Genomic DNA, 23,848 nt, shown 5'->3' on the forward strand with positions numbered 1-23,848 from the left:
GGGTGTGTGTGTGAGAGAGTGTGTGTGTGAGAGAGGGTGTGTGTGTGAGAGGGTGTGTGTGTGAGAGGGTGTGTGTGTGAGAGAGTGTGTGTGTGAGAGGGTGTGTGTGTGAGAGAGAGGGTGTGTGTGTGAGAGGGTGTGTGTGTAAGAGGGTGTGTGTGTGTGAGAGAGGGTGTGTGTGTGAGAGGGTGTGTGTGTGAGAGGGTGTGTGTGTGTGAGAGAGGGTGTGTGTGTGAGAGGGTGTGTGTGTGATAGAGTGTGTGTGTGTGAGAGAATGTGTGTGTGTGAGAGGGTGTGTGTGTGAGAGGGTGTGTGTGTGAGAGGGTGTGTGTGTGTGAGAGAGGGTGTGTGTGTGAGAGGGTGTGTGTGTGATAGAGTGTGTGTGTGTGAGAGAATGTGTGTGTGTGAGAGGGTGTGTGTGTGTGAGAGGGGGTGTGTGTGTGAGAGGGTGTGTATGTGTGTGCGTGTTGTATGTGTGTGCGTGTGAGAGGGTGTGTGCATGTGAGAGGGTGTGTGTGTGTGAGAGGGTGTGTGTGTATGTGTGTGCATGTGTATATGTGTGTGTGAGAGGGTGTGTATGTGTGAGAGGGGGTGTGTGTGTGAGAGGGTGTGTATGTGTGTGCATGTTGTATGTGTGTGTGTGTGAGAGGGTGTGTGTGTGTGAGAGGGGGTGTGTGTGTGAGAGGATGTGTGTGTATGTGTGTGCATGTGTATGTGTGTGTGTGAGAGGGTGTGTGTGTGTGTATGTGTGTGTATGTATATATGTGTGTGTGAGTGCACGTGTGAGCGAGTGTGTGTGTGAGAGGGTGTGTGCGTGTATGTGTGTGTATGTGAGAGGGTGTGTGTGTGTGTATGTGTGTGTATGTATATATGTGTGTGTGTGTGCACGTGTGAGAGAGTGTGTATGTGAGAGGGTGTGTGTGTGTGAGAGTGTGTGTGTGAGAGGGTGAGTGTGTGTGAGAGGGTGTGTGTGAGAGGGTGTGTGTGTGTATGTGTGTGTATGTGAGAGGGTGTGTGTGTATGTGTGCATGTGTGAGAGGGTGTGTGTGTGTGTGTGTGAGAGGGTGTGTGTGTGTGAGACGGTGTGTGTGTGCATGTGTGAGAGGGTGTGTGTGTGTGAGAGGGTGTGTGTGTGTGAGAGGGTGTGTGTGTGCATGTGTGAGAGGGTGTGTGTGTGTGAGAGGGTGTGTGTGTGCATGTGTGAGAGGGTGTGTGTGTGTGAGAGGGTGTGTGTGTGTGAGAGGGTGTGTGAGAGGGTGTGTGTGTGCATGTGTGAGAGGGTGTGTGTGTGTGAGAGGGTGTGTGTGTGCATGTGTGAGAGGGTGTGTGTGTGTGAGAGGGTGTGTGTGTGCATGTGTGAGAGGGTGTGTGTGTGTGAGAGGGTGTGTGTGTGTGAGAGGGTGTGTGTGAGAGGGTGTGTGTGTGTATGTGTGTGTGTGAGAGGGTGTGTGTGTGTGTGTGAGAGGGTGTGTGTTTGTATGTGTGTGTGTGAGAGGGTGTGTGTGTGTGTGTGTGTGTGTGTGAGAGGGTGTGTGTGTGAGAGGGTGTGTGTGTATGTGTGTGTGTGTGAGAGAGTGTGTGTCCGTGTGGTGTTTAGACTATCCCTGTGTTTTAATTACAAAATAGCATGTAGCAATGCATTAATTTTCACCAAAAGCGATTAATCAGTACAAATTATCTCTGACACTCTTTGGAGGGAGTGACATTAATCTACCTGCTCGGTCTGAAATTAGATTCATCCTGTGGTGGATCAGTGTTTGATGTACATCAAATCTGGCAGCTTCGAGGTGTTTAATCCTTCCTGCTAATCCTTGCAGTAGGAAAGGGGCTAAAGGAGTTAATATTAAAGGACCCGTTGCCTAGGCGAGGGTTGGATTCCCTGGAGTTGAAAAGATTGAGGTGATCAGATTGAGGTGTTTGAGGTGATTAAAGGATTTGATAGGGTGGGTGAGGGGAAATTATTTCTTCTGGTGGAGGAGACCAGAACAAAGTGGGAGAACCTTAAAATTGAAGCCATTCAGGGATGATGTCAGGAAGTATTTTTCACACAAAGGACAAGAAAGGCTGTCGAGTTGGGTATTAACCAAAAATCAAAACTGAAATGGAGAGATTTTTGTTGGGTAAGGGTTATGGGAATAAGGTGGCTAGATGGGGTTAAGATATTGATCAGCCTTGATTTAACTGAATGTTGGAACAGGTTCGAGGGGCTGAATGGCCTCCTCCTGTTCCTATCTATGTTCTTATTACAAAAAAATTTACAAATGTGTTTAAGGCACAGAAACAGGTCATTCAGCCGAACAGATCTGTTGCTTGTGTGTGCTCCAAATAAACCTCATCCCACCCCATCAATATATCCTTCTATTCCTTTCACCCTTTTTATTATTCGTTCATGGGACTTGGGCATCACTGACAAGACCAACACCTATTGCCAACCCCTAACTGCCCTTAAGAAAATGCTGGGTCAATGTTTTAGTCTAGAAAGGTAATTGGTGAACAATAAACTGGAGTCAATCTTTACACACTTATCTATTTATTTACAGAGGTACATATTACATGCATATGCTTCCAAACACAGCATACACTTTCAGTCTTTGCCTATTTATCGGTGCTCAAGTGAATTCCCAGTTATGCCCATCGCCTGCATACAATCGACAGGCAATTAATAGACTCCCTTCTCTCCCTTTAAATAAAAAAATGTGTGTTTATATGAGCGACCAAAATTTTAAAACAAATCAAATCAAAAACCTCCATATTCTGTACAAAGCGTTCCATTGCAAGATGCCCCCTCTTCTAGAACCCCTAATAATTTCTTCACACATGCATTCCTTTGGTAAACCAATTAGGCAGTTGATGACTCACATCCACCCATTTAATTTTAGAGATTTCCTTTCTCTCCAGCGTTTGTTAACCTTCTCTTACTCAGACTTTTCGTAGAGTGTACATTATCTCACGATGTTACGTGGATAATCGTTCAATGGGTATACCATCTTCAGTACCCTCCTCATGCAAAATCTCAGTTAAAATTTTGGAAAAATGGAATCTCATTCATATCCATTGCCTCCATCAGACCTTCAGTGTTTCAGCAGCTAAAGTACTTTTAACACCCTTTTTATTTTTTAATTCTCAAGCTCAAGACAACATTTCCTGTCTTCGCCTATCAGAAATATTATAAAACCCGCTGTACTAGAATATCAAGGAGGAAGATTAGCGTGTGAAGCATCTCTAAAAATCACTGGTTTCACGTTCTTTGGGTCACTTAAGAATATTTCTCCAGATTCTTTTTAAAAATGTCTTATTTTCCCTTTAAACATTCTGTACTTTAGGGTCTTTCATCCTAGTACTTAACCCCAATATATCAAAGATAGCATCTGGCCTAGTCTGTGTACCAGTTAGTTCAACTGACCAAATGTTCCATATATTGCCAAAGTGCAAGCACTATCCAGGACTGCACAGTTAAACGGGTTTGCGACTAACACATTCCTCAGAGGACTAAAACGGGCATCTAGCTCACAAAATACTTCTCTCCCGATTTTAATTCTGACCTTGCTTCTGTTAGGAAGCAATAATCCAAGGCGATACCTTGTTTCCCCTTTGGTAAGGAGGAAATCCATGTCCACATATCTATTTCTTCATATCCCTCCACAGGTCCATATGGTTCAGGCTCCAAGAACATCAGAGAGTAATCATACCCCAACAATTTACACTCGCATTCTGCTACTTTCAACAATGGCAACTAGGATTCTAATTTTCTGTCTGAATTTTTTTTGTTTAGCTGCTGATCTTTACCTTTAGCCAATCATTCTCTTCTATGATGTTCTATTCCAGAAAGCCAGTTGGTGAAGGATAGAACTGAAGCCAATCTTTACATACTTTTATATTTATTCACAGATGTTATAAGTTACAAGCATACACCTCCTAACTTCATAACCACATTCATAGTTTGTGCCTATTTATAGGGGCTCAAATGAATCTTCAGTTAAGGCCACCACTTGCATACAATCAAACACAATTTAATACACAATTAATGGTGAGCTGTCTTCTTCAGTTGCTAAAGTCCATGTGATGCAGGTACCCCCAAAGTGTTGTTCAGCTGGGAATTCCAGAATTTTGATCCAGCAACAGTGAAGGAAAGGCAAGATAGTTCCAAGTCAGGATGGTGTGTGGTTTTGAGGGGAACTTGCAGGTGATCCCATGCATCCATTGCCCTTGTTCTAGTAGGTGGTAGAGGTCGCAGGGTTGGACGCTGCTGTCGAAGGAGCTTGGGAGTTTCTGTAGTGCATCTTGTAGATGGTACACACTGCTGCTACTGTGCGTCAGTGATGGAGGGAGTGAATGTTGAATGTGGTGGATGTGGTGCCAATCAAGTTGGCTGCTTTGTCCTGGATGGTGTTGAGCTTCTTGTATGTAGTTGGAGCTGCGCTCATCCAGGCAAATGGAGAGTATTCCATCACACTCCTGACTTGTGCCCTGTAAATGGTGGACAGGCTTTGGGGAATCAGGAGGTGAGTTACTCTCCGCAGGATTCCCAGCCTCTGATCCGCTCTTGTAGCCACAGTATTTATATGGCTATTCCAGTTCAGTTTCTGGTCAATGGTGACCCCCAGGATGTGGACGATTAAGTGATGGTAATGCCCATTGAATGTCAAGGGGAGATGGTTAGATTCTCTCTTGTTGGAGATGGTCATTACCTGGCACTTGTGTGGTGTGAATGTTACTTGCCACTTGTCAGCCCAAGCCTGGATATTGTCCAGGTCTTGCTGCATTTGGACATGGACTGCTTCAGTATCTGAGGAGTCGCGAATGGTGCTGAGCATTGTGCAATCATCAGCGAACATCCCCACTTCTGACCTTATGATGGAAGGAAGGTCATTGATGAAGCAGCTGAAGATGGTTGGGCCGAGGACACTACCCTGAGGAACTCCTGCAGTGATGTCCTGGAGCTGAGATGATTGACCTCCAACCTCTTTTTAAAAAAATCTATATTAATGACCCCGACTTGCAGGGCATAATTTCAAAATTTTGCAGATGACATACAAAACTTGGAAGTGTTGTGAACTTTGAGGAGGATAGTGATCGGCTTCAAGAGAACGGAGACAGGCTGGTGAGATGGGCGGACAAGTGGCCAATGCAATTTACTGCGGAGAAATGTGCACTGATACATTTTGGTGGGAGAAACAAGGAAGGAGGATAGAAAGTGTAGTGTCCAGAAGTGGACACATTACTCCACCCGTAAAAGGATCGAGAACGAGAGGGCACAGAGTTAAAGTCTGGCTTCCTTGCGCTGATTCTGTCCTTTCAGAAAAGTGACAGCATTTCTAAGGGAAAGTTTCCTAAATTTAATTTAGGAACATAGGACTTTGGAGCAGGAGGAGGCCATTCGGCCCCTCGAGCCTGCTCCGCCATTCAATAAGATCATGGCTGACCTGACAATTTAGCGAGACAGTAAAGGCCATTTCCTACTCAGTTAACTGGTGATTTTTGAGGCTTTGTCAACTCCAATCCTTGTGAACTGGAGACTTCAAACCGGCCTAACTGTGGAGATCGATCTGATATCCTGATAGGTGTCCGGGCCTCCTCACACTCACCTCCCAAGTGTCCTGTCTTGAGCCCATGGGGTTTCTTTAAGGGTTTACTCCAACCACTGGGGCTTAGATTTTCTCCCACTATCCCAGAATTATAGAGTCTCACAGCTGCAAAAGGAGACCATTCAGCCCATCATGTCTTACCCAGCTCTTTGAAGGAGGGATCCAATGAGTTCCACTTACCTTGACCTTATTGAATGTTGGAGAAAGTTTGATGGGCTGAATGGCCTTGCTCCTCTCCTATTTCTTATTGTCCGTGGCCCCCATTACAAACTCTGTTTGCTAGCTACTGACTCCTCCCTCTCCCTGGCAACAGTCTGAGGCTGTACCAGACTGATCACAGTCTGTGTACCTGACCCTGAGATAATCTTCTGCTCTCATACCCACACCATCATTAAGACCACCTATTTCACCATTGTAGCATCACCCTCTCCGCTCTGGTCTCAGTTCAGCTGCTGCTGAAACCCTCATCCCCGCCTACTAGTCTTTACTCTTCCGACACACTCTTGGCTTGACCTCCGATGTGCTACTCTACCTGTGTCTTCACTTGCACCAAGTCCCATTCCCCATGACCCCTCTGCTCACTGATCTACACTGGATCCTGGTCAAGCAACACGTTGAGGTTAAAATCCTTATTCTTGTTTACAAATCCCTCCATGGCATCATCCCTCCCTATCTCTGTAATCTCCTCCACCCCTACATCCCTCCCTATCTCTGTAATCTCCTCCACCCCCACATCCCTCCCTATCTCTGTAATCTCCTCCTACCCCACATCCCTCCCTATCTCTGTAATCTCCTCCACCCCCACATCCCTCCCTATCTCTGTAATCTCCTCCACCCCTACATCCCTCCCTATCTCTGTAATCTCCTCCACCCCCACATCCCTCCCTATCTCTGTAATCTCCTCCACCCCCACATCCCTCCCTATCTCTGTAATCTCCTCCACCCCTACATCCCTCCCTATCTCTGTAATCTCCTCCACCCCCACATTCCTCCCTATCTCTGTAATCTCCTCCACCCCTACATCCCTCCCTATCTCTGTAATCTCCTCCACCCCCACATCTCTCCCTTTCTCTGTAATCTCCTCCACCCCCACATCCCTCCCTATCTCTGTAATCTCCTCCTACCCCACATCCCTCCCTATCTCTGTAATCTCCTCCACCCCCACATCCCTCCCTATCTCTGTAATCTCCTCCACCCCTACATCCCTCCCTATCTCTGTAATCTCCTCCACCTCCACATCCCTCCCTATCTCTGTAATCTCCTCCACCCCCACATCCCTCCCTATCTCTGTAATCTCCTCCACCCCTACATCCCTCCCTATCTCTGTAATCTCCTCCACCCCCACATCCCTCCCTATCTCTGTAATCTCCTCCACCATCCCTCCCTATCTCTGTAATCTCCTCCACACCTACATCCCTCCCTATCACTGTAATTTCCTGCACCCCCACATCCCTCCCTATCTCTGTAATCTCCTCCACCCCCACATCCCTCCCTATCTCTGTAATCTCCTCCACCCCTACATCCCTCCCTATCTCTGTAATCTCCTCCACCCCTACATCCCTCCCTATCTCTGTAATCTCCTCCTACCCCACATCCCTCCGAGTTCTCTGTGCTCGTCTCATTCTGGCCTCTTGTGCATCCCTGATTCCAGCTGTTTGACCATTGGTTCCTAACGACTGGAATACCCATCCTGAACATCTGCACCGCTCCTTCCTCCTTATACAAAACCTACCTCTTTGACTACGTTTTTACTCACCCTGTCCTAATTTCTCCTTAAAAGGCTCGGTGTCAAGTTTTATTTGATTACACTCTTGAGAAGGGTCTGGGGTCATTTTACTACATTAAAGGTGTTATATATAAATACAAATTGTTGTTGTTGGGACCTCAGCAGCTGTCCCTCGGCCCATACACTGCTCTCAATGTCGGATTGCAATAGATCCTCCCAGGACCATTCTCCATATGGCTCATTCTCCAGCAGATGCTCCTTCAGCCTTCACCCTACAGGCTGCCAACTGCAAACTCTAGCCAGTCCGGCCAAGACACCACAGTGTGACTGACAAGATGTTTGAAGGTTCTCCTCCCATTGGCACTGGCTTTGGTGCCCTGCCAGGAGCAGAAGGAGGCTCATTGCCCATTTCCTCCAGCCCCTGTCAGGAGAGGAGGTGCTTCCCCTCTCCCTCGCCCTCCCAACCCCTCCTCCTGTCGCCGCCTCTCCTCCCCTCAGGATGGTTTTCTCAGTCAGTCTTTGGCCAATCCCAGCTCCGACAAGCCTGTTGGTGATGATGAGACATTTATTAAACGATTTACTGTCAGTAACAGTCAGTGGGTCTGGTGATGAGAACAGTGGATATTCTGCTGTTCACCCTGGGCAGACTCCAGGCTGCTGGAGCCCTGGAACAGACTGATGGAAATGTGCTGGAAATAGGGGCTTGTCATTGTTTCCCCAATTTTGGCACAGACAGATTGTGAACCATTCAATTCTTTTCAAAGAGGCTGAATGCAGTAATGTGTAAATCGAGGGCTGGACAAGGATCCAACTTCACCCAGTTTCTTCATCACATTTTGCAAAATATATGAATTTGATTCACACTAAAAAATCTACAAATGAAAATCAAGTAATTTGTTGGTTTGAGTGGAGGGACTTGGAGCGGTGCAAATAGGGTCAGTGTGAGTGGACATGGGGTCAGTGTGAGTGGACATGGGGTCAGTGTGAGGGGACGTGGGGTCAGTGTGAGTGGACACGGGGTCAGTGTGAGGAGACACGGGGCAGTGTGAGTGGACACGGGGTCAGTGTGAGTGGACATGGGGTCAGTGTGAGTGGACACGGGGCAGTGTGAGGGGACGTGGGGTCAGTGTGAGTGGACACGGGGCAGTGTGAGTGGACACGGGGCAGTGTGAGTGGACACGGGGCAGTGTGAGTGGACACGGGGTCAGTGTGAGTGGACACGGGGTCAGTGTGAGTGGACACGGGGCAGTGTGAGTGGACATGGGGTCAGTTTGAATGGACACGGGGTCAGTGTGAGTGGACATGGGGTCAGTGTGAGTGGACATGGGGTCAGTTTGAGTGGACGCGGGGTCAGTGTGAGTGGACGCGGGGTCAGTGTGAGGGGACATGGGGTCAGTGTGAGTGGACGAGGGTCAGTGTGAGTGGACATGGGGTCAGTGTGAGTGGACACGGGGCAGTGTGAGTGGACACGGGGCAGTGTGAGTGGACACGGGGCAGTGTGAGTGGACGCGGGGTCAGTGTGAGTGGACACGGGGCAGTGTGAGTGGACACGGGGCAGTGTGAGTGGACATGGGGTCAGTGTGAGTGGACACGGGGCAGTGTGAGTGGACACGGGGTCAGTGTGAGTGGACACGGGGCAGTGTGAGTGGACATGGGGTCAGTGTGAGTGGACACGGGGCAGTGTGAGTGGACACGGGGTCAGTGTGAGTGGACACGGGGTCAGTGTGAGTGGACACGGGGTCAGTGTGAGTGGACGAGGGTCAGTGTGAGTGGACACGGGGTCAGTGTGAGTGGACATGGGGTCAGTGTGAGGAGACACGGGGTCAGTGTGAGTGGACACGGGGTCAGTGTGAGTGGACACGGGGTCAGTGTGAGTGGACACGGGGTCAGTGTGAGTGGACGAGGGTCAGTGTGAGTGGACACGGGGTCAGTGTGAGTGGACATGGGGTCAGTGTGAGTGGACGAGGGTCAGTGTGAGTGGACATGGGGTCAGTGTGAGTGGACACGGGGCAGTGTGAGTGGACACGGGGCAGTGTGAGTGGACACGGGGCAGTGTGAGTGGACACGGGGTCAGTGTGAGGAGACACGGGGTCAGTGTGAGTGGACATGGGGCAGTGTGAGTGGACATGGGGTCAGTGTGAGTGGACACGGGGTCAGTGTGAGTGGACATGGGGTCAGTGTGAGTGGACACGGGGTCAGCGTGAGTGGACACGGGGTCAGTGTGAGTGGACACGGGGCAGTGTGAGGAGACACGGGGTCAGTGTGAGTGGACACGGGGTCAGTGTGAGTGGACATGGGGTCAGTGTGAGTGGACACGGGGCAGTGTGAGTGGACACGGGGTCAGTGTGAGTGGACACGGGGCAGTGTGAGTGGACACGGGGCAGTGTGAGTGGACATGGGGTCAGTGTGAGTGGACACGGGGTCAGTGTGAGTGGACATGGGGTCAGTGTGAGTGGACATGGGGCAGTGTGAGTGGACACGGGGCAGTGTGAGTGGACATGGGGTCAGTGTGAGTGGACACGGGGCAGTGTGAGTGGACACGGGGTCAGTTTGAGTGGACACGGGGCAGTGTGAGTGGACATGGGGTCAGTGTGAGTGGACACGGGGTCAGTGTGAGTGGACACGGGGTCAGTGTGAGTGGACACGGGGTCAGTGTGAGTGGACACGGGGTCAGTGTGAGGAGACACGGGGTCAGTGTGAGTGGACACGGGGTCAGTGTGAGGAGACACGGGGTCAGTGTGAGTGGACACGGGGCAGTGTGAGTGGACACGGGGCAGTGTGAGGAGACACGGGGTCAGTGTGAGTGGACACGGGGCAGTGTGAGTGGACACGGGGCAGTGTGAGTGGACATGGGGTCAGTGTGAGGAGACATGGGGTCAGTGTGAGTGGACACGGGGCAGTGTGAGTGGACGAGGGTCAGTGTGAGTGGACACGGGGCAGTGTGAGTGGACGAGGGTCAGTGTGAGTGGACACGGGGTCAGTGTGAGTGGACACGGGGCAGTGTGAGTGGACGAGGGTCAGTGTGAGTGGACACGGGGCAGTGTGAGGGGACATGGGGTCAGTGTGAGTGGACGAGGGTCAGTGTGAGTGGACACGGGGCAGTGTGAGTGGACACGGGGTCAGTGTGAGTGGACGAGGGTCAGTGTGAGTGGACACGGGGCAGTGTGAGTGGACACGGGTCAGTGTGAGTGGACACGGGGTCAGTGTGAGTGGACACGGGTCAGTGTGAGTGGACACGGGGTCAGTGTGAGTGGACACGGGTCAGTGTGAGGGGACACGGGGTCAGTGTGAGTGGACACGGGGTCAGTGTGAGTGGACACGGGGCGGTGTGAGTGGACATGGGGGCAGTGTGAGTGGACACGGGGCAGTGTGAGTGGACACGGGTCAGTGTGAGTGGACACGGGGCAGTTTGAGTGGACACGGGGTCAGTGTGAGTGGACACGGGTCAGTGTGAGTGGACACGGGGTCAGTGTGAGTGGACACGGGGCAGTGTGAGGGGACATGGGGTCAGTGTGAGTGGACGAGGGTCAGTGTGAGTGGACACGGGGCAGTGTGAGTGGACACGGGGCAGTGTGAGTGGACGAGGGTCAGTGTGAGTGGACACGGGTCAGTGTGAGGGGACACGGGGCAGTGTGAGTGGACGAGGGTCAGTGTGAGTGGACACGGGGCAGTGTGAGTGGACATGGGGTCAGTGTGAGTGGACGAGGGTCAGTGTGAGTGGACACGGGGCAGTGTGAGTGGACATGGGGCAGTGTGAGTGGACATGGGGTCAGTGTGAGTGGACGAGGGTCAGTGTGAGTGGACACGGGGCAGTGTGAGTGGACATGGGGCAGTGTGAGTGGACATGGGGTCAGTGTGAGTGGACACGGGGCAGTGTGAGTGGACATGGGGCAGTGTGAGTGGACATGGGGCAGTGTGAGTGGACACGGGGCAGTGTGAGTGGACACGGGGCAGTGTGAGTGGACACGGGGTCAGTGTGAGTGGACGAGGGTCAGTGTGAGTGGACACGGGGCAGTGTGAGTGGACACGGGGCAGTGTGAGTGGACACGGGTCAGTGTGAGTGGACGCGGGGTCAGTGTGAGTGGACACGGGGCAGTGTGAGTGGACGAGGGTCAGTGTGAGTGGACACGGGGCAGTGTGAGTGGACACGGGGCAGTGTGAGTGGACACGGGGTCAGTGTGAGGAGACACGGGGCAGTGTGAGTGGACATGGGGTCAGTGTGAGTGGACGAGGGTCAGTGTGAATGGACACGGGGCAGTGTGAGTCGACACGGGGCAGTGTGAGTGGACGCGGGGTCAGTGTGAGTGGACACGGGGCAGTGTGAGTGGACGAGGGTCAGTGTGAATGGACATGGGGTCAGTGTGAGTGGACGCGGGGTCAGTGTGAGTGGACGCGGGGTCAGTGTGAGTGGACACGGGGCAGTGTGAGTGGACGAGGGTCAGTGTGAGTGGACGAGGGTCAGTGTGAGTGGACACGGGTCAGTGTGAGGGGACACGGGGCAGTGTGAGTGGACGAGGGTCAGTGTGAGTGGACACGGGGCAGTGTGAGTGGACATGGGGTCAGTGTGAGTGGACGAGGGTCAGTGTGAGTGGACACGGGGCAGTGTGAGTGGACATGGGGCAGTGTGAGTGGACATGGGGTCAGTGTGAGTGGACGAGGGTCAGTGTGAGTGGACACGGGGCAGTGTGAGTGGACATGGGGCAGTGTGAGTGGACATGGGGTCAGTGTGAGTGGACACGGGGCAGTGTGAGTGGACATGGGGCAGTGTGAGTGGACATGGGGCAGTGTGAGTGGACATGGGGTCAGTGTGAGTGGACACGGGGCAGTGTGAGTGGACACGGGGCAGTGTGAGTGGACACGGGGTCAGTGTGAGTGGACGAGGGTCAGTGTGAGTGGACACGGGGCAGTGTGAGTGGACACGGGGCAGTGTGAGTGGACACGGGTCAGTGTGAGTGGACGCGGGGTCAGTGTGAGTGGACACGGGGCAGTGTGAGTGGACGAGGGTCAGTGTGAGTGGACACGGGGCAGTGTGAGTGGACACGGGGCAGTGTGAGTGGACACGGGGTCAGTGTGAGGAGACACGGGGCAGTGTGAGTGGACATGGGGTCAGTGTGAGTGGACGAGGGTCAGTGTGAATGGACACGGGGCAGTGTGAGTCGACACGGGGCAGTGTGAGTGGACGCGGGGTCAGTGTGAGTGGACACGGGGCAGTGTGAGTGGACGAGGGTCAGTGTGAATGGACATGGGGTCAGTGTGAGTGGACGCGGGGTCAGTGTGAGTGGACGCGGGGTCAGTGTGAGTGGACACGGGGCAGTGTGAGTGGACGAGGGTCAGTGTGAGTGGACATGGGGTCAGTGTGAGTGGACGAGGGTCAGTGTGAGTGGACACGGGGTCAGTGTGAGTGGACACGGGGCAGTGTGAGTGGACATGGGGTCAGTGTGAGTGGACATGGGGTCAGTGTGAGTGGACACGGGGTCAGTGTGAGTGGACACGGGGTCAGTTTGAGTGGACGCGGGGTCAGTGTGAGTGGACACGGGGTCAGTGTGAGTGGACATGGGGTCAGTGTGAGTGGACACGGGGTCAGTTTGAGTGGACGCGGGGTCAGTGTGAGTGGACATGGGGTCAGTGTGAGTGGACACGGGGTCAGTGTGAGTGGACACGGGGTCAGTTTGAGTGGACATGGGGTCAGTTTGAGTGGACACGGGGCAGTGTGAGTGGACATGGGGCAGTGTGAGTGGACATGGGGTCAGTGTGAGTGGACACGGGTCAGTGTGAGTGGACACGGGGTCAGTGTGAGTGGACGCGGGGTCAGTGTGAGTGGACACGGGGTCAGTGTGAGTGGACACGGGGTCAGTTTGAGTGGACGCGGGGTCAGTCCACATTATCAACAGCGCTGCCAGAGAAGTTGTGACTATGAACGTTGAAAAGGGAAGACGTAGTTCAGCTATAATATTCTCATGGTCAAAAAGCCGACAATGATTGACTCCAGCCTCACACCCAATGAGCAGCCACTTGCTGGGTGAAGTCTGAGGCTGTTCTCACTGTCCACTGAGAGTCAGAATCTCATTGGTTAACGGTTATGGGTTTTTCCTTTTCTCTTTAATGACCATGAGGTTGATACTGAGTCTGTTAGGATTGTGCTGAGAATTTAGTTAAAGATGGAGCTTATCTTTCTATCAGGTCATTTCCCAGTTCAGAACTGTTTAAATGCACCTCGGGGCTCCCCTGCCGGTCAATCAGGTCAGGGCCGCTCTGAGACCCCACTCTACATATCCACCTTTACCCCATGTCCCTTAACAAAAATCAACAATCTCTGATTTCCAATCGACCGAGCAACTATTGCCATTTGCTGAAGAATATTCCAAACTTCTTTGGGTGAAGAAATGTTTAACTTCACTCCTGTCTCTAAGACTCTCCTGCCAGCAAAAATAGTGTCTCTCTGTCTACCCTCTGTGTTTCCCTTAATATCTTGAAAATCAATCAGATCACACTTTAACGTTATAAATCCCTCGTGATTTAAGCCTTGGAGACGAGGTATCGTTCTGGTAAATCTGCAGCCCCCTCCCTCCTGGTCCCGTGTATCCTTATGAAGGTGCAGTGCCCAGACCTGCTCTCTCAGTGACTCCGGCTGCTGTCTGACTAGAGCTTTGGACAGCTGGAGATTACTCTACCCCCTTGTGTTCTAGTCCTCCACAGTGACACCAAGTGTGGGTTTTCCAAGAAGGTTGCCGATTGTTGGGGTAAATGACGACTGCGTTGCTGAATATTATGGGATTTTTGGTTGCTATGGCACTGTTGTGAATTCGGGACTGTAATTAGCTGCAAATCTGGAACTTACGTGGAGACCTCTAGCACAGAGTCACTCTATAATTACCTAGCACATCTCTCAACTTAACTTACTAATAACACAGCCCATTAATACCTGCTTCAGTACACCCACTGTCAGTGTTCATAACCCAGTGAAATCCTCCTCTGGAAACCTCCCTTCAGATTTTCCACTTTCCTTTGTTCCATTTTCCAACTGAATATTCCCCCCCACCCCCTCCACCCTCCCCCTCCTCCCCCTCCCCTCCTCCCCTCCTCCCTCCTCCCCTCCTCCTCCTCCCCTCCTCCCCTCCCCTCCTCCCCCTCCTCCTCCTCCCCTCCTCCCCCTCCTCCCCCTCCCCCTCCTCCCCCTCCCTCCTCCTCCTCCCTCCTCCCCCCTCCTCCTCCCCCTCCTCCTCCTCCCCTCCTCCCTCCTCCTCCCTCCCCCTCCTCCTCCCTCCTCCCCCTCCCTCCTCCCCTCCTCCCCCTCCTCCCCTCCTCCCCCCTCCTCCTCCCCTCCCTCCCCCCCTCCCTCCCCCCTCCTCCCCCTCCTCCCCCTCCTCCCCCTCCTCCTCCTCCACTCCCCAGCCGCACTCCCCCTCCTCCCCTCCTCCCCCTCCTCCCCCTCCTCCTCCTCCTCCCCCTCCCTCCCCCCTCCTCCCCTCCTCCTCCTCCCCTCCTCCCCCTCCTCCCCCTCCTCCTCCTCCCCTCCTCCCCCTCCTCCCCCTCCTCCTCCTCCACTCCCCAGCCGCACTCCCCCTCCTCCCCTCCTCCCCCTCCTCCCCCTCCTCCTCCTCCTCCACTCCCCAACCGCACTCCCCCTCCTCGTCCTCCACTCCCCAGCCGCACTCCCCCTCCTCCTCCTCCACTCCCCAGCCGCACTCCCCCTCCTCCTCCTCCACTCCCCAGCCGCACTCCCACTCTCCTCAGAGCGTGATATCTGCTCAAATGTCTTGAGACAAATCAACTGCTTCACTCAGGCTGCCAAACCCCAACTCAGGTCTGACCTACACGTGCCTCCAGCCCCATACACCGCGCCTGACACTTAGCCCAGCAAAGCCTCTCCGCTCTGCAATGAAACTAAAAGTTATGTCATAATCCCGGTCAGGACAGCTAGCGATTGGCAATAAGTCTCAGAATTAGAAAGCACAAGAAGAGGCCATTTGGCTGGTCGTGCCTGGGTTTGCTTGTTGAAGCAGCAATCCAATTAGTTCCCTATCGCCCGTCTTTCCCACTGGCTCTGAAGACCAAAAAAAATACCCTTCAGATATTTATTCAATTCATTTCTGGAAATTACTGTAGATTTTAGGGCCAGGCAGTCCAGATTATAACAACCCACACCAAAAACAATCCTCCTGTCGCCTCCGGCTCTTTTGCTAAGTCTACATCCCGAACAGAAAGAATAAAGTTGGGATTTGGAGACTATATGACCAGGAAGTGAGTGATAGTTAATAAACAAAGCCTGTCCACCATCTACAAGGCACAAGTCAGGAGTGTGATGGAATACTTCCCACTTGCCTGGATGAGTGCAGCTCCCACAACACTCAAGAAACTTGACACCATCCAGGGCAAAGCAGCCCTGCTTGATCGGCACCACATCCACAAACATTCACTCCCTCCACCACCGATGTACAGTAGCAGCAGTGTGTGTACCATCTACAAGATGCACTGCAGAAACTCACCAAGGCTCCTTTGACAGCACCTTCCAAACACACGACCACTACCATCTAGAAGGACAAGGGCAGCAGAAACATGGGAACACCACCACCTGGAAGTTCCCCTCCAAGCCACTCACCATCCTGACTTGGAAATATATCACCGTTCCTTCACTGTCACTGGGTCAAAATCCTGGAACTCCCTCCCTAACAGCACTGTGGGTGTACCTACACCACATGGACTGCAGCGGTTCAAGAAGGCAGCTCACCACCACCTTCTCAAGGGCAACTAGGGATGGGCAATAAATGCTGGGCCCAGCCAGCGAAGCCCACATCCCGTGAAAGAATTTTTAAAAACTCCCCTCCTCACACGACAAGCACATTTCCCAGGAGCGGGTGTGAGGGGGGCAGTGGGGGAGGGGCATTGAGTTGAATGCTATTGGCCTGGTCAGGATGAGTGAAACGGGCTCAGACTGGGGTCTCGACCCGGAACTAGCTGGCGTTCATGGTTCAGCCCCGGTCAGTCGCTGGCGGAGTTGACCCAGTACCTGTGAAGCACAGCTACAGGTGCTTTCCTGGCTCTTGAAAACAACGCGTGGAATTTTCCATCCTGGGAACTAAGTCCGGTGTCAGGAGGGGAAGTCTTCTGGCTCTTAGATTGAGGCACTTTGCTACAACAGCACAGAGGGAGCTGTATTTGATCAATGTACTACCTGTCCTGTAAGTGTCTGATGGGACAGTGTAGAGGGAGCTCCACTCTGTTTGACACTGAGCTGGACTTCCAATCCCACATATTTCTATCACAAAGATGATCTACTTCCACCTCGGTAACATTGGGTGGAATTTTCCATCCTGTGAACTGGTCCGGTGTCAGGAGGGGAGGTCGATGTGATTCCTGCTGGGTGGTAGGGCGGGTGAACATTTACAATCTTCCACTTTTCAGCTCATTAGTTATGCATCCATGATCAGCTCAGTGAATCTCATGGCAGGCAGACAGCAAGTCGCCTGTCCTGTCATTACCTCATGTCAAAGGTCCTGGTACCATAGTTTTAAAGGGCACCCAGAAACACATTCACTCATTGTAGGCCAGGAGCTCCGTACTACTCCTCCAGCGTCTTTGTGGCTGCAGCTCATGCTGGAGAAGCTGGAAGATGTAAGCAACCATATCCCGGGACATACGTGGGCACCTCCGACATTGCTCATCTCTAGATGAGAGCATAGCTGGTGATGCACCCATGGTCAGGCCAATGCTTGCTGTTGCCATGTTCACCAGTCTCTTGACCTTATAGAGACCCTGCTGCCTACTGCTGCTCAGGCCCCTGCTCCTCGTGGCCTTGTGCCAATCGGCCACAGGCCCTCCATCTCCTCATCTGGATGAGCAGCACTACCAAGGCAAGATGGTCTGTTGCCTGCATCATCGACACCTCAGTGGATGCGTGGAATGAACTGAAGTGATACATTTAGTGAGCATGTCCTTTACAAGTTTCCCTCTATCTCAAAGCCAGCTGGTAAGTGCTAAGCCCTTCACCTGGCCTCCATGCAGACATGGAATTCCCACTTTACGCCTTCCAGGTAAAGGTCCTCCTGGAGGACCGGAGGTGGGTGTTCCTCCTGTTCAGACATGAATGCGTATGGAGGCATTGCTCTTTGACCAGGGGGATGAGAACCATGCGCAAGAAGCCTCACGTGGACACTATTCCACTTGACTCCACTCCCCTTGAGACTCTATAGAGAGACCATTGTCTTGGCAGCATAGAAAGACTAACCGCATGACCCCTTGTCAGCCATGATCGGTGACCCAGAGAATGGAGGTTTGGAGTCGTGAGTTCGCTGCCGTCCACCAATCGTGACCCTTCAAGGCATTCCACCTCCTTCCCCCCCTTCATCCCTGCCTCTGACTGCAGCCAATGACAAATGGCACAGAACAAACGGCAGCTCCACACTTGCTGGGATCTCAATGTTATGAGGCCCATGAGTCGGGAACAAATCTGCTGCAGTGTGGCTTCACCAGAGAGGGAAGGACACAAATCAACATCTTTGACATTCGACTGCCTCATAATTATTAGGGTGGCCCTTTCCTTGGACACTTGTGCTGATCTTGAATTCCACCCACCCGAATCGACCCTCCTCCCACCTCAAGCATTCACACGTCCAGAGCGACTGTGTTGTCAAGAACAGGCTTGAGAGGGTGGTGGGTGGTGCCTGTAACTGTTCAGACTGGCTCCACCACCTTCTATCCTCTCCCGATTGCCCAGCAATGTGCCCCTCATCACAGACCCACCCAACATCACCATTCCTCTCTCCTCTGTCACCCTTCAACCTCCCCCATCATGACCCATTTCCACACAGGCCATTCTTCCCCTCAGAGCCGACACTGGTAACTGTCCCCATGCCCACACTGACCCTTCCCCCTCCCCTTACCTGAGCCACTTGCCTTGTCCCCTCCATGACCCACCCATTGAGACCTTCACCTACCAGACTCTCACCCTGGACCTACCATCCTACTGCACGCCACTCCCCACTCTAACCGTGACTGACCCCTGTCGCCAGTACCCCAAATTCCCACTGTCAACACCACCGCCCCTGCCCGCTGAGACACTCCCCCCTTTCCCCTCCCCCCGGACACTCCCCCCTTCTTCTCCGGACACCCATCCCCCTCCCCTGGACACTCCCCCCCCAACTCTTCTCCGGACACCCATCCCACTCCCCCCGGACCTCCCCACCGCTTCTCCCGTAAGCCCTGCCTCCCCTGTCCAGCCTTGGCGTAGCCTGTGGTCCAGGCACCCAAAGTCTGGCAGCAATGCTGTTAAAGGCAGGTGAAAGCAGCATCTACATAGCTCAGGATGAACTGAAGCCCACCAGATACACGCCACTTAAATCCAGTCGGGAACCAGAGCCTTTTAATGACCCGCTGACAGGGCACTCAGTTTGAAGGGGGGGAACATAATCCTGGTGAATTGGCCTTTTAATGAGCATTCATGAGATGGAAATGATGCAAATATGGTTCCCGACAGAGATCAGTGGGTATATCGACCCACCTTTAACCCACCTCCAGACAACAAAATTCCAAACTGATTTCCCACTGGCGGGAAACTGATTGTTTCCATCACCCCAGATTTCGTGGCCCCACACGTCCCGATTCCCGTTGCTGGGAGGAGTGGAAAATTCCGCCCAATGACAAGGCTTCTGCCCGAACAGTATCGGAATATTGCAGGTTTAATGGGAGCTGTGGGCAGGCTCATCACACGGGCGCTGTGAGTCTCAGTACTGGATTCCAACAGTCTATACTCCCTCATTAACAGGTTGCTATGGCTATGGAGTAGCAAAACAACACAGTATTATCCAAAACCAACCAACCATCAAAAATCACAAAACAGTGTGGTATACACCCAGACAGTGCTCTGCACATTCACAGACGGTGCTGTGTACACTCCCAGGCGATACTGTGTACACTCTCAGACAGTGTTGTGTACATTCCCAGATGGTACTGTGTGTACACACATACGGTGCTATGTACATTCCCAGGCGATGCTGTGTACACTCTCGGACTATATTGTGTGTACACCCAGACGGTGATCTGTACACTCCCAGATGGTGCTGTGTACATTCCCAGGCGTTGTTGTGTACACTCTCAGATGGTGCCCTGATCACCCAGTTGGTGCTGTACCTTCCTAGATGGTACTGTAAGCACCCAGACATTTTTGTGTCTTCCAGGTGCTGCCTTGTACACACATATGGTGCAGTATACACACGCACAGAGCTGGATACACACAGACAGTGCTGTGTGCACACGGACAGTGCTGTGTACACACGCACAGTGCTGGATAAACACAGGTTGTGCACACAGACAGTGCTGTACACATACAGACAATGCTGGATACACACAGACAGTGCTGTACACACACGGACAGTGCTGGATAAACACAGACAGTGCTGTATACATACGGACAATGCTGGATACACACAGACAGTGCTGGATACACATGGACAGTGATGTATAAACACAGACAGTGCTGTACACACATGGGCAGTGCTGTACACACACAGACAGTGCTGTACACACATGGACAGTGATGTATAAACAGACAGTGCTGTACACACATGGACAGTGATGTATAAACACAGACAGTGCTGTACACACATGGGCAGTGATGTACACACACAGACAGTGCTGTACACACATGGACAGTGATGTATAAACAGACAGTGCTGTACACACACGGACAGTGATGTATAAACACAGACAGTGCTGTACACACACGGACAGTGATGTATAAACACAGACAGTGCTGTACACACATGGACAGTGATGTATAAACAGACAGTGCTGTACACACACGGACAGTGATGTATAAACACAGACAGTGCTGTACACACACGGACAGTGATGTATAAACAGACAGTGCTGTACACACACGGACAGTGCTGTACACACATGGACAGCTCAGTTATAAACAGACAGTATCCACATGTTTTACTCAGTCGTACCTCACAGTATTAGTAATGCTGACTCTATATCCAGATCCCCAGGCTGTCTCCTTCACAATCATTAGGAGCCTCTCTGTGTTGAATGACACACGCGGTATCAACACACTGACAGGTGTGAAATGGCCAACCTGGGAATAACTCCATAAACACATAACCCAGCTGTGTAAAACACAAGGACTGATGAGGCTTTTAACAAGGCTAATGTTCCATTAGGCCCAATTATCCTTGTTACTATCAGATAAAAACCAATTTGAACAAATTATATTAAATTGCTGCGCGCGGTATCTTGATGACTGGGAGCTGCTGCTGGTAGGACTTGCTTAACTGAACCCAGACTGACAGACTTGGAGGATTCACACAGACAGTTCCCCGTCTCCCCTGTGTCACTGATCCTCCCTCCCCACAAATCCCCCACACACTGATCCGTCTCCCTCTCCCCGATCCCCTGCTCCCTGATACCCCCTTCCCTTCCCCCCATCCTCTTCCCCCTCCCTAATCCCCCCTCCCAAATCCCCCTCCCCATGTTCCCCTCTCTGATCCTCCTCCAGCTGCCTGATTCCCCTACCCCTCCCAAATCCCCTCCCTCCCTCCCTCCCTCCGTCTTGCATCTTGCCTCTCTGCTCCCCCTGGTTTTCCTCCTATCAGGGTATTATCGATGAGATCCGTGTGCACCATCCTTCTCATCATCGGAGAGGCCCTCACTCCACACCCACGCCTGCCCCTCCAAGACTTCATCCCTCTGGGTGTTCTGGTGAGCTGTGGGAAGGAGTGAGTTGAGGTTGGGACACAGGGTGAGGGGTAAGGCAGGAGGGTAACTTACTGCCCTCATTCTAACTGCCCTACCCACGCAGTCACTGCTGGGATAGTTACCTGAGCAGCGCTTCCCCCCTCCCTGATCACAACCCTTACCCTCGACCCCGACCCTGCCCTCACCTTCAGCCTCTGTACAGACACAGTCTCTAACTGGAGCCAATGGGCCATCACTGGGACAGGAACCCTGGCTGATTATTTCACCCCCCCACCAAACCCAGCCTCCTCTTCCCCTGGCCAGTGTGCCGAGGTGGAAAAGATAAAGGCCATCTCCTGCATTGTACACAGCCCATGTACACACAGCCCAGTGTACACACTACACTGGCCATTGTACACAGGCCACTGTAGATAGCCTATTGCAGCCCACTGTACACTGGCCATTTCACACAGCCCATTATACAGAGGCCAGTGTACACAACCCATTGTACACAGGTCATTGTATGCAGCCCACTGTACATTGGCCATTGCACACAGCATGTTGTACACAGCCCATTGCACACAGGGCAAGACATGGCTACCTGCTGCGTTATGGTGTGTGCTGCCAGCTAGTGGAGGAAGACAACACTGCAAGAACAACATCAATAACTAAAAACATTGGCCAAAATTAAACCGGTGTAATTAAAGGAACCCTGTTGACTGCTCCTGATCGCTAACCAGTGACCCCTGCAGAATAAAGCGTGCCACTGCATGTCCGGCTCGGTAAGGTTAGAAAAAGGCTGCTGCCACTTTCCAGAGTTGGTATCACGGTGCAATATCTGCAGCTCAGCTAGATTTCTTGTTATGACCAGGTTGGGAGGAGTGTGTGAATTATCCAGCCCCACTACCCCACAGGCCGTACCATTAATTTAAATGATTAAATTTCTCACCAAAATGGCCAATTGTTTACCTATACCCCTAGTACCCAGAAAAGAGACTCTGACCAGGCTTCTCTCAAACACTCAGAATGACTAATTTATTTTTAAAACAAAACTTCTTTTAGCAACTTGCAAGTACTGGTTAGCACAGAATTGTAATCGGGAAATATAACTATCCATCTCTTCCTAAAGAACTCCCCCCAGCACACACACACTCACACACACTCACACTCACACACACACACACACAGACACTCACACACACACACACACACAGACACTCACACACACACACACACTCACACACACACACACACACTCACACACACACACACACACAGACACTCACACACACACACACAGACACTCACACACACACACACACACACAGACACTCACACACACACACACACAGACACTCACACACACACACACACAGACACTCACACACACACACTCACACACACACACACACACACAGACTCACACACACACACACAGACTCACACACACACAGACTCACATACACACACAGACACACACACACAGACACAGACTCACATACACACACACACACACAGACTCACATACACACACAGACACACACACACACAGACTCACATACACACACACACAGACACACATACACACACACACACATACAAATACACACAGACACACATACACAGACACACACACACACACAGACACACACACACACAGACTCACATACACAGACACACACACACACACAGACTCACACAAACACAGACACACACAAACACAGACTCACATACACACACACACACACACATACACATACACACACACACAGAGACAGACACACACACACACAGACTCACATACACAGACACACACACACACACACACACAGACACACCCACACTCAGACTCACATACACACACACACACGCACAGACACACATACACAGACACACACACACACACACACACACAGAGACTCACATACACAGACACACACACGCACAGACACACACACACACACACACAGACTCACATACACAGACACACACACACACAGACACACACACACACACACAGACTCACATACACAGACACATGCAGACACACAGGGGTCCAGGTCAATGTGTACTGACTGTTGTTGAGGTACAGGTCAATGGGTACTAACTGGTGTTGGGATACAGGTCAATGGGTACTAACTGACATTGGGATACAGGTCAATAGGTACTGACTGGTGTTGAGGTACAGGTCAATGGGTACTGACTGGTGTTGAGGTGGAGGTCAATGGGTACCGACTGACATTGGGGTACAGGTCAATGGGTACTAACTGCTGTTGAGGTACAGGTCAATGGGTACTGACTGGTGTTGGGGTACAGGTCAATGGGTACTGACTGATGTTGGGATACAGGTTAATGGGTACTGACTGATGTTGGGGTGGAGGTCAATGTGTACTGACTGGTGTTGAGGTACAGGTCAATGGGTACTGACTGGTGTTGGGTTGGAGGTCAGTGTGTACTAACTGGTGTTGAGGTACAGGTCAATGGGAACTGACTGGTGTTGGGTTGGAGGTCAATGTGTACTGACTGGTGTTGAGGTACAGATCAATGGGTACTGACTGATGTTGGGGTGGAGGTCAATGTGTACTGACTGGTGTTGAGGTACAGGTCAATGGGTATTGACTGATGTTGAGGTACAGGTCAATGGGTAATGACTGATGTTGGGGTGGAGGTCAATGGGTACTGACTGGTGTTGGGGTGGAGGTCAATGAGTACTGACTGGTGTTGAGGTACAGGTCAATGGATACTGACTGATGTTGGGGTGGAGGTCAATGGGTACTGACTGGTGTTGGGGTACATGTCACTGGGTACTGACTGATGTTGGGGTGGAGGTCAATAGGTATTGACTGCAGTTGGGATACAGATC

The sequence above is a fragment of the Cetorhinus maximus genome, chromosome 18 (genome assembly GCF_964194155.1).
Source record: "Cetorhinus maximus chromosome 18, sCetMax3.hap1.1, whole genome shotgun sequence".
NCBI classification, from domain to species: domain Eukaryota; kingdom Metazoa; phylum Chordata; class Chondrichthyes; order Lamniformes; family Cetorhinidae; genus Cetorhinus; species Cetorhinus maximus.